At 47.1% G+C, this 14,830-nt stretch overlaps 1 protein-coding gene across 3 annotated transcripts in view; it reads right to left on the bottom strand.

Annotated features, from left to right (window-relative positions):
• The window catches only part of LOC140702922 (uncharacterized), a 354,469-nt gene that overhangs the window by 278,472 nt on the left and 61,167 nt on the right, over positions 1-14,830 (bottom strand). The window contains exons 1-4 of one of the 3 annotated variants that reach the window (XR_013539547.1): positions 11,856-11,951; positions 9,719-9,794; positions 8,537-8,582; positions 7,133-7,231 (exon numbers count right to left, since the gene is read on the bottom strand). The exons of 1 other annotated variant lie outside the window; for it this stretch is intronic. The gene's annotated coding sequence lies outside the window, so the exon portion shown is untranslated. Of the gene's footprint in view, positions 1-7,132; positions 7,232-8,536; positions 8,583-9,718; positions 9,795-11,855; positions 11,952-14,830 lie in introns of those variants that run through there. One more of the 3 variants, XM_078382540.1, reaches the window with a different exon arrangement.

Here is a 14,830-nt window from a genome sequence, read left to right as displayed (position 1 = left end):
AATAATTGTTAGGAGCATAACCCCACCCCCAAAGCATACTTATTCATATAATCATACATACATGTATATATCTAGAGGATTATGGCACCATTTCTAGCCTGCAGGCTAGTGCTGCTGCACAGAATCCGACCCCTTTAATCATTACTGATGGACACTGGTCTGCCAGCAGATAACACGTATAGTACTCTCATCATCTCCTCCAGGGATGCTTTGCAAAATTGGAGGAATAAAAGTTTCACAGAGACCAGTGTAGAAGGAGCAATACAACAGAACATGGCCAACCGTCTCCCCCACACCAGCCTCACAAGGACATAAGTGCTCTTCGTAAGGAATGTTCTTGTGTCTGCCTTCCAGCCAGGACTGAAGGAAGTACATCAAACTCTGCTCATGTAAAAGCTTTTCTATATTTTGGAAGGGTCAGAGTATTCAGATAGCTTGCAGGTAAAAACGCCTGACCATCACCTCTAAATAAATAAATAAAATAAAGCCAGGATGGGCCGTAGCTCTGCTGACAAGGTGTTGCAGCTCACTCTCTGTGATGCCCTAGGGTTGGTCCTGTTTTGCTTTGGTATAGCTCATTAACAAAATAGCACTTCTCGAGAGGCCCAAATTATTTAATTTCTCATCCATAGATCTTTCCTATCAGGACTGAAACTTGTCAGTTAGCACTAAGGGAACCTAACCCCACAGGGTTGAAGAACATTTTAAACCAAAAAGTTATCTTAAGTATCCATGCCCGAGACTCTATCACCATCTGCCCTGTTTCTAATCGTAAAAGTACATTTGACACACAACTCGGGAGTCCAAGAACAGTTCTCAGAAATTTCATTTGAACGGACTCCACTGCAGTAAAATGTCTGTATCTACACTGTCAGGATATTGTAATTTTTTTGTAGGCCTGAACCAAATGTGGATTAAATGTGTTATTAATGAACTGCCATTATGAACAGATGTGTGACTGCTGAGTCACTATGACTAATGAAGAGATGATGCAATGTCTGAAGAAGAGATGACCAGGTGCAGAAGATGATGTAATGTGTCCTGTGATTGGACTGAAGAAGCTTTGTAAATGTATATAAGAGAACAGTGTGTACATATCTTTTTCTTCTCTCTCTATCACTTGCAGATATCCTCTATATCGGTTTGTCTGATGATTTCCTGCCACGCCGAAGTGCTGCCAGTCTGCTGCCACTGTACACCATAGAACATCTGCGCTAACGCCTTGGCATTGAAGACCTGTATGGCTGATGGTATATACTGACCTCCTTTTGCAAAGAAAAAAATGTATGAGTGACTCAATACTTCTCTGAGCATTTGCAATAGCGTTGGATAATTGAGCCTTCCAAGATCCTGAGGACTGAAAGATCACAAGATTTGACTTGCTCAATTGGATGGTCATTTATTTGCCATTTATGTGTGATCCATAGAGTTTTTTTTGGGGGGGGGTTGTCCCAATGTGCATTACTTTACATTTTTTTAGATTGTAACATATTTGTCATTTCTTTGCCGAGTCTGTTGTAAGCCACCCAGAGTAGTCAACGACTAAATGGGCAGGATATAAGTATTATCATTATCATTATCATTATCATCATTATTATTAACAACAACAACAATAACAATAATAACAATAACAACAACAACAACACAAAACACAGCATCCACACTAAAATTAGAGAACATGAGAGACACTGCAGACTAAAACAACTGGAAAACTGGCAGTAGCTGAACATGCCCTAAAACAATCTGAACATGAAATTCTATTTCAAAGCACAACAGTACTGAACAACACCAGCAACCAATTTGTTAGACTACACAGGGAAGCCATTAAAATCCACAAACATCAGCACAGTTTAAACAAAAAAAGAAGACAGTCTAAAACTCAACAAAGCCTGCCTCCCAGTACAGTGGTGCCCCGCATAGTGAGAATCTGTGCAGTCAAAACCGTCACTATATGGATTCCTCGCTATGCGAAAAAAAGCCAATAGGAATGCATTAAAAACCATTTAATGCGTTCCTATGGGCAAAAAACTCACCTTTATGCAAAAATCCTCCATACGGCGGCCATTTTCGCTGCCCGGTAAGCGAGGAATCCAGGCCAAAACACAGCGGATGGCCATTTTGCCATCTTCTCCACTCCAGCTCCCCCCCCTCCCCACCTTACAGCTGATCCGCGCGCTGCTCTTAGAAGCTTGCCCAGGCTTGCCCAGCAGGTAAATAGGCAGTGGAAATGCACTGGGGAAGCCTCTGAAAGTGGCGCTTTGCTGGGGTGGGTGGGTGGGTGGCAGGGGCAGGCCCGCCCCCACCCCCCCAGGCGCCGCTTTCAGAAGCCTCCTGGGGCTTTTTCAGTAGTGAAAATGCACCTCTGAAAGCCCCGCTTTGCCGTGGGGGGTGAGGGGGGGCACGCCTGACCACAGAAGAGACCAACCACAGAGACTGGCGAAACATCTCCATCAATGTATAGCAGTGCCATTTAACCATTTCAAAATTCGACAACTAAAGAAGAGATGACAACAGGCCGCATATTTCTGATAATAAAAAAGGGCAACGAACCCAGTAATTATCGACCAATTACATGCCTTCCAACAATGTTCAAGCTCCTCACAGGAGTGCTGGCAAGATCAATATCTAAACATTTAACTGAAAACTCCGTCTACCCAACTGAAGAGAAAGGGAACTTTAAAAAAGTCAAGAGGCACAAAAGATCAGCTGCTTATTGATAAAATGATACTGAAGAATACAAAAAGGTGAAAAACACACCTTAACAGACATTAAAAAGTCATCTGACTCATTGTCACACAGCTGGATTAACACCTGCCTAAAAAAATTTGGGATTAATAAAAACATGGTGAAGAAATCAAAGAAGTTAACATCAAATGAGGAATATTTCAGGAGGATTCTTTGTCACCACTGCTATTTGACATCTCACTAATCCCTGTGTCAATAGTTGTTGTGGGTTTTTCAGGCTCTTTGGTCATGTTCTAAAGGTTGTTCTTCCTAACATTTAGCCAGTCTCTATGGCCGGCATTGTAACATACAGCTCTGCTCTCACCTGTCCGTCACAGCTGGGCAGGGGATCATAAGCCAATGAGAGGACGGAGGGTGGTGCAGAAGGGGGAGGAGCTGAATTATATAAAGGGGTGTGTGTTGTGTGAGAGAATTGAAGGATGAGAGATTAGAGAGATTGATAGAGAGAGTGAGAAAGATTTGGTGAGAGCTAGTTAGTGAGGAAAAAGTCTGTGTGATTTAGTGATTGAGAAACAGTGATTTACAACTTGATTTGCTACCTGTGATTTACTCCTTTTATTTGGTTAAATCAATAAACAACGTTTTGTTTTTAAAGAAACACTTGTCTTTTTTGAATATTAAAGATAAGTTGGTGGCAGCAGTTTGAAGAAGAGTAGTGAGCACTCCTGGAGTCCTGAGTTGGTAGAGGCTTCAGAGTGGCCCGCTACAGACATCTTCAGAGGACAGCACTCTGTGCCAATAGTTTTAATTAAACCTGGATTAAAGGTAAAGGTAAAGGTTCCCCTTGACAATTTTTGTCCAGTCGTGTTCGACTCTAGGGGGCGGTGCTCATCCCCGTTTCCAAGCCATAGAGCCAGCGTTTTATCCGAAGACAATATTCCGTGGTCACATGGCCAGTGCGACTTAGACACCGAACGCTGTTACCTTCCCACCGAGGTGGTCCCTATTTATCTACTTGCATTTGCATGCTTTCGAACCGCTAGGTTGGCGGGAGCTGAGATAAGCGACGGGAACTCACTCCGTTGCGTGGATTCGATCTTACGACTGCTTGGTCTTCTGACCCTGCAGCACAGGCTTCTGCAGTTTAGCCCGCAGCGCCACCACGTCCCTGGATTGGGCTACCATATTTCAGAACAAACAGAAAACAAAATCAATCATCTGTTATAAATGGATGACCTAAAACTAAATGCAAAAAGTTCCACAGAGATAAAATCACGGCTAAATGGTGCAAATATTTAGTTAAAATATCCAGAGGAAATTTGGAATGGACAAAAGTGTCGCTCTGTCTATACACCGTGGCAAGATTAAAAAAAAAACTAGATGGAATATAGAGTTTTTAAAAATGGCAATATTCTAAAATCACTTTGAAGTGGTGACAAATCTAAATACCTTGGAATACTAGAAGCAGACAACATCTTGCAAACAAAAATTAAAGAACTGACAGAAAGAGAAGATACCAAAAGACTTTTTTCCTTTCTTTTCCCCATCTTGTGCCACATTACTATTGTTGTTTTTTACTTTATTATATTGTTTCTATTCCATTTTTTATTGTTAGTCGCCCGGAGTAGACTTTGATCTAGATGGGCAGGGTATAAATCAAATAAATCAATAAATATAACAGACTGTGGAAAACCTTAAAATCAAAATTAAATGGGGGAAATGCAATCCAAGCCATAAACACATAAGCTGTTCCAGTAATTAAATAGCTAGAATAATAGAATGGAATAAAAACAAATTATTTATTTATTTATTTATTTATTTATTTATTTATTTATTTATTTATTTATTTATTTGTTTGTTTGTTTGTTTGTTTGCTTGTTTGTTTGTTTATTGGACTTATATACCGCCCCATAGCGCTACAAGCACTCTCCGGGCAGTTTACAATTTTTAATTATACAGGCTACACATTGCACCCCCAGCAAGCTGGGTACTCATTTTACCGACCTCGGAAGGATGGAAGGCTGAGTCAACCTTGAGCCGGCTACCTGGGATTTGAACCCCAGGTCGTGAGCACAGTTTTAGCTGCAGTACAGCGTTTTAACCACTGCACCACGAGGCTCTTGCTCGTGATTCAGAAGAACTGAATCAAAAAACATGGAAACTTACGAACATGCATCACACACTACATCCAAAAAAGTGATGAGGACAGATTATATTTACAGTGGGGTCTTGACTTGAGAACTTAATCCGTATTGGAAGGCGGTTCTCAAGTCAAAAAGTCTGTAAGTCAAGTCTCCATTGACCTACAGTGCACTGAAAATCGATTAATCCCGTAACAGGCCATTTTTGTTCCATTTTGGTTTTTTTCTGGTCTGTAAGTCAAATCTCAGTCTGCAAGTCAAATCTAAATTTTGTGGCCAGAGAAGTCTGTAACTCAAAAAGTCTGTAAGTCAAGCCGTCTGTAAGTCAAGGGTCCACTGTACCATGAAAAATCAGAGGCCGTGGATTACTGCAAATGCAGCTGGTAGTAGAGAAAGAAAAAAGAAACCTAAATATTTATATCAGTACAAGTAGAGAAAAATTACTGGAAACAGTGAATATGGAGACTATTTTGAAAACCACAGAAACCAAGGCTCAATATAAGAAACAAGAATTTGAAAAGTAATTAAACAGCTGGAAAAATAAACCACCACATGGACAACACCTGAGAAATACCAATGGAAAGCATGATGCTAATTCAACAGAGTTAGGCTAACAACACAGGTTGACTCTGCCAATAAAAAGATGAAACCTTATCACACCTCATCGGTGAATGTCCAAAGATTTCACAAACAGATTACAAGGTTAGTGCACTGGTCATTATGCAAAAAATAGAACTTGCCAGACTCCAAAAACCCGTGGGAACATCAGGTAGAGAAGGTGTCAGAAAACGAGGAAGTCAAGATCTTGTGGGATTTCTGGATCCAAACAGATAGACACCTTGACCAGAGATGGTAAGAATAGAAAAAAGAAATGCCCGGATCATTGACATTGCCATTCCAGGGGAGGCCAGAGTTGAAAATAAAGAACTGGAAAAACTAACAAAGTATAGAGACCTAGCCATCAAAACTTCTTGCCTCTGGGTGCCGCCAGTTGAGCCATATTTTAAAAAATTGAGGACAAGACTTGGAGATCAGGGTCATCCCAGGATTAGGAGGAGAGAAGTTCTTGGGGAGAGACTGGCCGGGAATAGAAGACCTGGCTGAAACTGCAGCAGAAGGACGAACTGGGGAGGTGGAGGAAATGACACCAGAAGAAAAGGTGTTGCACATTTCATGAGAACAATTACGAAAATGGCAGCGAGAGGATTCAGAACTGGAGGATATCAGAGGCAAAGCGGGACCCAAAGGGACTACGAAAATAGAGCATAAGATTGACTTGGGGGATGGGATCCTATACACAGTAGTAAAATCAGAAGGGAGGGGGTAGAGAAGGGACAAATGTTTTACCCCGAAGGTTACAGAGAGTGGTGCTTCAACGGGCTTGTGATCTACCCCGAGCAGGACCCACCTGGGGGTGTAGAAAACCCCGGCCAGAGGAAAACAGCAGTTCTTCTGGCTGAAGAAGAGGAAGGAGGTGGACAAAGGCCGCCGATCACATTCGCTCCAGTGAAGGCCACCCCCAGCAGGGCCATGAACACCAAGGTCCCTCCTGGACAGGCCTTTCGACAGAATAGGGATATTTTCAAGAACAGGTTTCCTTCAAGATGTCTTCCCTGACCAATTTTATGATCTGGATCTTGGAACCGATGTGGTAATTGTAAGGGGTGAAGCCACCAAAGGTTTCCATTTATCATCCCCAAGCAAATGGACAAGTGGAATGGTTTAATTGGACACTGAAGGAAGGTTGAGAAAGTTAACTCAGGACAAACCCAGAAATTAGGATACACTGAGGAGTTCCCCCCAGCCTTCCACCAAACTAGCAAATTGGTGGTAAGGTTTTGATTATGAGGTCTTTCTCCAAAGTAGTCACTTGGTGGGAGGCCCTTTTCCAGACCGGGATGGGGCACCAGGGGCCCTCCCAGTAAACTCCACCTCTGGAACCTGGGATTCATAGGGTCTGGGGACCTAAAAGATGACCAGAACACGGGACTCTGGAAAACCCCTTGGATGCTCAACTTCCCCTTGGATGCCTGGAGACAACCCCACCTGGGGTTGACTCAAGGCTGGTCGGGAAAAAGGCTCTCTCCCACCTTTCCCCCTCCAAAAGAACCCCCAAACGCAGGAGCGGCTTCTTCTGTTCACCCTCCTGGATCCCAAAAGAAGGAAGGAAACATTCGGGAGAGGCCCCACACCAAGCAGCATGTAACCCACAGCAGTTAAGGCAGGGTGGAGCCCAGCAGGATCGGGAGCTAAAACAATAAGAACACTCTGCACATGTTCAGAGAGGCAATGTGACGTTTACACACGTGGACCCTGCTCGTTTCACCCAGCTCACACGTCCTTTATCTCGCTGCCACCCGCTGACCTCTGTCGACACCCTTTAATTAGAAAGATTGAGGTCCAAGCTGAGGATAAAGTTGAACAACAGAGGTTTATGGATTACAGTTGGCTTAAACGGGTTCTTCACAGACTTTAATGCATTCATTAGATTATTAATAACTTGTTTCACTCTTAACTCTTTTCGCTCTCCGTAAGTTCCACACTCTTAACCCCTAACTCTGCCACCCTCTCTAAGGACCACAGACTGACCTCCCCTTCAGGCTCACTCTCTCTGCTTCCCATCTGACTCCTCCCTCCTCCTCCTGACAAGCCTCGGGTAGCTGCTGACTCCGCCTCTCCAGCCCTCTGATAGGTTCATGCAAATCAGATAATGAATATAAATAGCATGAGTGCTGTGGATGATCGCCACCTTCCTCCCCCCTAAGAAAAAGTTTGTTTCACGGGGCGGGGGGGGGGGGGAGATCGCCTTTCCGCCTCTGCCCCACCCCTGTGGCCTTTCTGGGCCTCTTTCTCTTTCTGCCCTGCTTTCCTCTCAGGTGGAAAAAAAGGCTTTTCCTGCAGTGCTGCCAGGAAGCCCCCACTCCCCCAAAAAACCCACAAACACAAAGGGAGGGAGGAAATCCCTCCACACACCCACCATCCCTTTTCTGCAGTGGATCAACAGCCTGGGATCTGGTTGGGAGGGGGATCTGGACTTCCCTTCCCTCACCTCCATCCAGAGCCACTGAACCAAGCCATTCTGAAGAGTCCCCTTCAATCGCCATAGACTAGGAGGGGGGAGGGGGATCCTGAAGAGGCTCAGGATAGCAGGCCAGGTATCTCGGGGGGACGGAGGGAGAGCCATCACCCCCAGCCGAACCACCCTTCTCCCCCCAAGCCCATATCCTGCTTCCGACATGGGGTGTGAGGTTTGGGGGGATGCTGGAGTAAGGAGAAATTGGGAGGGGAGAGAAAGAGCACTGGGGGACACTCCCCACTTTCCCCCCCTCTTTCTCTCACCCCCCAAAAAGTCTGCCTGCAGGATCTGGGGGGAAAAGGTGGTCGAGGAGGACTCACCAACACAGACAGAGAAAGCCCCCAGGTGTCTTGCTCGGGGGCAGGGGGAGGGCGGGATCCAGACTTCCCATTCGGCCCCTTCCCAAGGAGGGAGAGGAGGAGGGCAGGGACCAAAACAAAGAGATGACTCCCCCCCCTCCCTCAAACTGTGCAAGGCCTTCGTGCAGAGCAGACCAAGTGGATTGTCCAGTCTCTGGGGTTGGGGGGGAGACTGGTTTTTGTTTGTTTTTTTTTTAAATATCTCTCTGCAAAGCCTTTTTACCCCTTATCCCCCCCCCCCCAGTCTTGCAACTCCCCCCCCCCCAATTGCTCACCTCCTTGCAGGTCCTCTGGCGGGAAACCCACAAGGAAGTAAGAAAGCTAGAATTAATAAGAAATTTTGTTAGATATTACAAAAAGAAGGTTGTCAGATAACCAGTATTAAATGCTATTATATAACAAATCAATTAAGATGTATTTCAGGTATTATAACCAACATTAAAGATTTAATATGAAAATAATTAGAAATGCGTGGAAGCCAGGGAATTTTGGATAACTTTTTTTTTCAAAGAAAACATTGGGGAAGAGGTTAAAAAGATTGATAAACCTGTTCTAAAAAATACTGTATTTTTCTGTTGATGAGACACCTTTGTTTATAAGACCCACACAGACTCTTTTCTAACCCAAAAATTAAGAAAACGTGGTTTTGAGTGTTTAGCCTATGAGCTCAGAATGCTCGGACATTAGGAGTCCCCATTGCTTCTGAGCCTGCAGTTTCCACCTCCAATGAGGCGTGTCCCAATCAGTTTGTAGAGCTTCAGCTAACGTCAGTTCCATAAGACTCATGATTGGAGCAAGCTAAGTCTCCTGACTGTAGGAAGCAAAGCCTCGTGATTGAAGGAAGCCTGTTTACAGAGGCAACGTACGGGCCCTTTTTCGTTCTCTCCGTGCTCTCAGTTTACATTTGGGGGCATCGAGAGCCTCATGCCAGGCTGTCCAGGGTTGGAATCACACCGACAGCACCTGCTCTTGGTGACCACAGGGTTGAGCCAAGCAGGACTGGGAACCAAAAGAAAAACTCTCTGCACATGTTCAGAGAGGCACTGCTGTAGACAGTAAAACTGGACTCACACAACCCAGGTTGAAACCTCCACTCAGCCAGGGAACTGACAGTGTGTGTTTGCTTTCACAAACCAGAGGTCTCCAGAACGGGGTGACAGAAGGAAGTTGACAGAAGAGACTCAAAGTGAACCTCAGAATATGGGGATTTCACACCAATTCCTTTGCACTGTCACGCCCATCTCAGTGGCCCCTCTTGCCCTCACCAGGCACCACGGAAGATCTGGTAGGAGGCGCCCTCCAAACACTCCCAATGCTTCCTGCGATTGGGCTAAAATTTTCTGAAATACTGATGCAAGCTTTACAACATCTTGCATCCTGCTTATCATAGGGTTATCGTTTAATGAATGAACAAACACAACGGTGCTTCTGATCCCAAAGAATGAAACAGATCTTACCTGCTTTAAGGGGGGCTTTGGGTTTCTCTCTTTGTCCAGAGAAAACTGGGAGAGCATCAAATCATCTCACCCCATTCTACGGAGAAAAGAAAAAAAACCCAAATCATTCTAGAGCCTTCTTGGATGGACAAAACCAAAAGCTTTCCCTTAGCATAGAAGCCTTTTGTCTTTCTGACAATCTGGAGAATTCAATTCTTCAAAAAAATACCCTCTGGTTTATGAAAGTGGGTGGGTGGGTGGGTTTGTGTGCTTCAATACCCACGATTCCAAAAGCCAGGAAATAGCCCAAAACTGCTGCACAATCTCGTGCCCGCCTTTCCAGCTGGAAAAGGAGGCCGAGCCAGACAGAGCAAAGGGAGGCTGAAGGGTGGCCACAGCCAAGGCAGCCGCCCAGAGGGTCTACAGCAGGGGGTCTCCCCAACCTTGGGCCTCCGGATGTTCTTGGACTTCTGCTCCCAGAAATCCTGGCCAGCAGAGGGGGTGGTGAAGGCTTCTGGGAGTTGCAGTCCAAGAACCTCTGGAGGCCAGAGGTTGGGGACCCCTGGACTCTGCAGGAGACCCTCTTCTGCTTGATACCCTTCACAGCCCTGACCATGGCTTTGTGCCTGGGGGAGGAGTGGTCACTTGACAAAAAGGCAACTCAGCTTCTGGGATTTTTCCTCGTGTGGTGTCACTCTGCGAATGACAGTGGTACTGGGGGGGGGACTCCTGTTCAATCCCCCCCAACCCTCAGCCTGTGGAGTGTTTCAGGTTTCCATTAATTCCTCGTAATATTTCACACAAAACCAGAAAGAGGCTATGCAGAAGAATGTGGTGGTCTGGCACCACCCGTGTGATGATGACACACAACTTCTGTCTGCTTTTTAAGACCTTCCAGGAGGCCCTTCGCTCAGCCTCTCCGGCCCCCAAGGTCCGGCCATCCAGCCGACCACCATCCCCTGCGCCAACGAAAGCAGAAAGACATAAACAAGCAAAGAGGAGAAAGGCAGGAGAAAAGTAATTTTCAATGAAAGAATGCATGAATTCTAAGCTAATTAAGAATCTAATGATGGAATTTCTTGCCTCTAAGAAAGTCTCTTCCTGGAAACCAAGAGGAGATTCAGACAATTTCCTCACACAAGACTCCACACACACACACACACACTTTTCCCAGGGTAGGAAAGGGGCAGCCCCTCTCCCCCCCAGGGGCTCTCCTGCCCCCATTGCTCTGGGTGGGTAGGAAGGGGGGTGGGGGGGTGTTGAGGGTCTGGGTTCAGGTCAGGGCCTGGTTCGCGTTCCAGGAACTTCCCTCCGTTGCAGGCTGCCATAGAAATGAAGTATCATCCTTATCATCCACATCCCTCCCTCCCAGCCGACCCCCTATCTTCTCCCCCCCTCCAAGCCTCATTTCTCTGTGGACCCCTCCTATAGTCCCCCCACCCCCTACACCCACACCCTCGCACTCCTCCTTTTCCTCCACCCCCCACAAAAAGGACCCCTTCCCCAAAGCTTTCCAACAAAAGGGGTTTTGGGGGGGTTGCGTCCAGACTTTGGTTGGAGAAGGTCGGGGGGGGGGAAGAGGCGGGGGGGGGAGAGAGGCGAGCCTGAGGGGGCTCAGAGGGAAAACACACAAAGACACACACACACACACACACACAATGGGGGGGGGCGAGGGGGCCTTGCTGTTTGCCCCTCCTGCCCCTTTGGAGTATCGGGATCTCACCCCGCCCAGACACCCCCCACAAAAGGGCCCCTTTCCCCAAAGCTTTCCAACAAAAGGGGTTTCCTGGGGGGGGGGATCGCGCTCAGACTTCGGCTGGAGAAAGTCCGGTGGGGGGGGGAGAAGAGGCGAGCCTGAGGGGACTCTGAGAGAAAATAGAGAGGGGGGGGAAACACACAAAAGCCCCACTGAAGATTCTCCCCCACACACACACACAGACACACACACAGAGGAGGGGAAGAGGGACGGAAGGGCCCCTCCTGCCCCCCCCAGGAGTGTGAGGTGGGGGTGAGGTGGGAGGGCCGGGAGGGGCGTTTTTCTGCCCTGCGGGAGTGTGGGGGGAGCGAATAGGAGGAGCCTCTTTTCTAGGGCCCCCCCACCCCACTGCCCTCCCCCCTCCCTCCTTCCCCCCCAACAGAGACCCCCAAATCGACCCACCTCCCTCCGGCGGGGAAAAGAGGTCCGAAGAAACGGCGAGAGAGGAAAATGGAGGGAGGGAGGGAGGGGGGGGCACGGCCTCCACTTCCGGTTCCGGCGAGAGAGGAAAATGGAGGGAAGGAGGGAGGGGGCACGGTTGAAATGTGAACATTTTAAGGGCATGTTTCGAAGCTCTCGTATCCCACGTCTGCAATGGGACAGAGAGTGGGGTGGGAGGGGGGATTAAGTAATGGGAATGGCTTTTGCATTATGTATGCACTAGACATTTTTTTTAAAAAAATAGAGTTACCTGGAGAGACGTTCCCAGAAATCTTTTCCAGCAGGAGGTCCTCGCGCAGAGATCTTAAGCCTTGATCCAGAAGATCCCACCCTCTGAGTTGGGGGCAATACGGGGTCACCTCCTCAAAGGTCACTGGAAGCGGGAAGGAGAAAAGAGTCTCACTAGGTGGAAAAAGTCCCACAACAACATCCCACAAACCCCATTTGATTAAAAGGTTTGAAAATCACAGGCATACTCTGAAGTTCAGCTTCAGTAACGTGAGTCGCACGTCCAATTTTCTGACAAACAGGTCAGCTGCCACAATTACGTGTCAGTTTTCTCAGCAGAAATCACAGTTTAGCAGAGTATTTGGCGGTTCAGGCAGTCCAGGAATAATTCACACGCAGTCCAGCAGCATTTCCTTCATCATAGTGTATTTCCAGCAAATATATACAGCAGTCTGGCAGCATAGCAGGCAGATGTGGTCTTCAAGCAGGCGAAGATACAACTAACTGTACAGCTCTACATATATACGTATCCACAACCAATAAGGTTACACATTACCTCATTACACATTACCTCATCCCCAGGTGACATCAGCCCTGGACTACATCATCTCTGCTGAGTCATCCTGACTCAGTTTCAGCACACCTGATTAATATGGCTTCTCATTAAACTACAGTGGGGTCTTGACTTGAGAACTTAATCCGTATTGGAAGGCGGTTCTCAAGTCAAAAAGTTCTCAGGTCAAATCTGCATTTCCCATAGGAATGCATTGAAAACCATTTGATCCGTATCTGCTCTTTTCCGTCCATAGAAACTAATGGGAAGCTGCTATTCTGCCTTCGACCACTAGAGGGGGATATTTTGTTTCTTTTTTTCTTAGGTCAAGAAAGGTTCAGGGAAGGCAGGGAAAAGACAGTCCAGGCAGTCTGAAGACTGTCTCCCAATCCACTCTCTAAATGCTGGGAGGAGTGAGGAAGCAGACAGGCACCCTTTTCACTGGCCAACAGTTAACTGAAAGTTCAAATTTTGCACTTTCCCTGCCTCCCACGTGGGTTTTTTTCAGTTCTTAACTCAAATCTAAGTATGTAAGTCAAGTCAATATTTTCCTATGAGAGCGGTTCTTAAGTCAAAATGTTCTTAACTCAGGCCGTTCTTAAGTCAAGACCCCACTGTACTCCATTCTGCTCAGGCCTGCAATTTTCCTTGACATTACGTCCGGCTGATTTTGAAACACTGGGCCAGTAGAAAGGAGTAGTAATTCCATTCAAGGTCCTTTGGAGGCCAAGGTGGCCAGAAAAAGCAGCAGCGTGGGTTAACGCGAAAAACCTTTTCTCGGCAAGGCTTCGGCACTGTGTTGGGGAAGGCAGGAGCTCCTCTTAAGAAAGTCCCAGACCAACCCTGACATACCCCACACACCCACACCTATGGGGGGGGCTATGGTGGGAGGGGCTCCCCAACCTCATTGCAAGGAGAGATGTACGTGGGGTGGGTGGGCAGGAGCAGTGAAGGAAGAAGAGGCGGAGCAAAAGAGAAGTGCCCCACCCACCCTGAGGCTCCTCCTCCTGAGGGGTGGGGCATCACCTCCTCCTCCTGGATGCCACCTCCCCCCAAAAGGGAATCCAAAAGGCCCCACAGCCAAGCGTGTGTGAAGGAAGGCCTGGGGGGGGTCACCCAGAGAGTCGCCGCATCTCCTTCCCTTTGGAAACCCTCCCAATGGAAGGAAGGAAAGCAAAAAAGGAAAAGGGAGGTCTCTATGCACAGGAGAAAAAAACCACCACCACCAGAGACTGATTTCCTCGATGCTCACACACACACACATGATTGGAGGAGATCCTTGCAAGTGTCCTGCCTCCCAGGGTGGGATTGTGACCCTCCCTCTCTCTCCCTCCCCATAAATCATCCCTGTAAAAACTACATATGAAAAAGACATGCTCTAATGTTTCAATTTCTTTATCATTGCAGGGATGTGGTCGATTTTCATAAGGTATACTATGGTAACCTTCCCAAAACTGAGGATGGAAGGCAGTTAAATCTAGCACCTGAAAAGGCCTGCCAGTATTTTGGGATGGTTAGGTTTTCCAGGTAGTTCGCTCTTTGGTAGAATTTGAAATTTACATCAAAGTTCACGGGTGAAAAGATTTTGCGGACATTCTAAACACCTTTTCTCGGTAAGGCTTTGGGACGACAAGCTGATGCTTTTATTCCAAATCCAAACAGGATTCCTGGGCAAATGCCCCGAACAAAAGTCCCTTTGCAGCCCAAGACGACCTGAGAGGTTTCACTGGGGAGGAAGGCAAACCAGAGTCAGCCTCGTCCCTTGGAGACGGCAGAGAGGGGGGGGTCACTTTTCTGCGCCCAACAGAAACATCCGGGGGAAATGGCCTGGCTCGGGGGGGGGCAGAAACCTCTGCCTGAGCAGAGAGCACTCCCTCCCCCCACTCCCTCCCCCACTTTCTGAGTGTACAACCTCAGTGTTAATTAATTAATTTTTCATGAGGCTCCGGCTGCCCATCAGTCCCTTCAGCATGTTTTGAAGGCAACAAAAGGCTCCACTTCTCCAGCTCAGGAATTTTCCTGTTTTGAAACATTCTGGGCAGCCTTTAGGCCTTTGATTTCTTTGTTGTGCCAAGGCAGCTGGGCTAAGCAAACATACCTGTTTCTTCCTTCGGAATTTAGGAATTCTCATTCGTAGCCCCCTTTCCTCCTAGTC

The sequence above is a fragment of the Pogona vitticeps genome, chromosome Z, assembly GCF_051106095.1.
Source record: "Pogona vitticeps strain Pit_001003342236 chromosome Z, PviZW2.1, whole genome shotgun sequence".
Lineage (NCBI taxonomy): Eukaryota > Metazoa > Chordata > Lepidosauria > Squamata > Agamidae > Pogona > Pogona vitticeps.
This window is presented reverse-complemented; position numbering and strand designations above follow the sequence as displayed.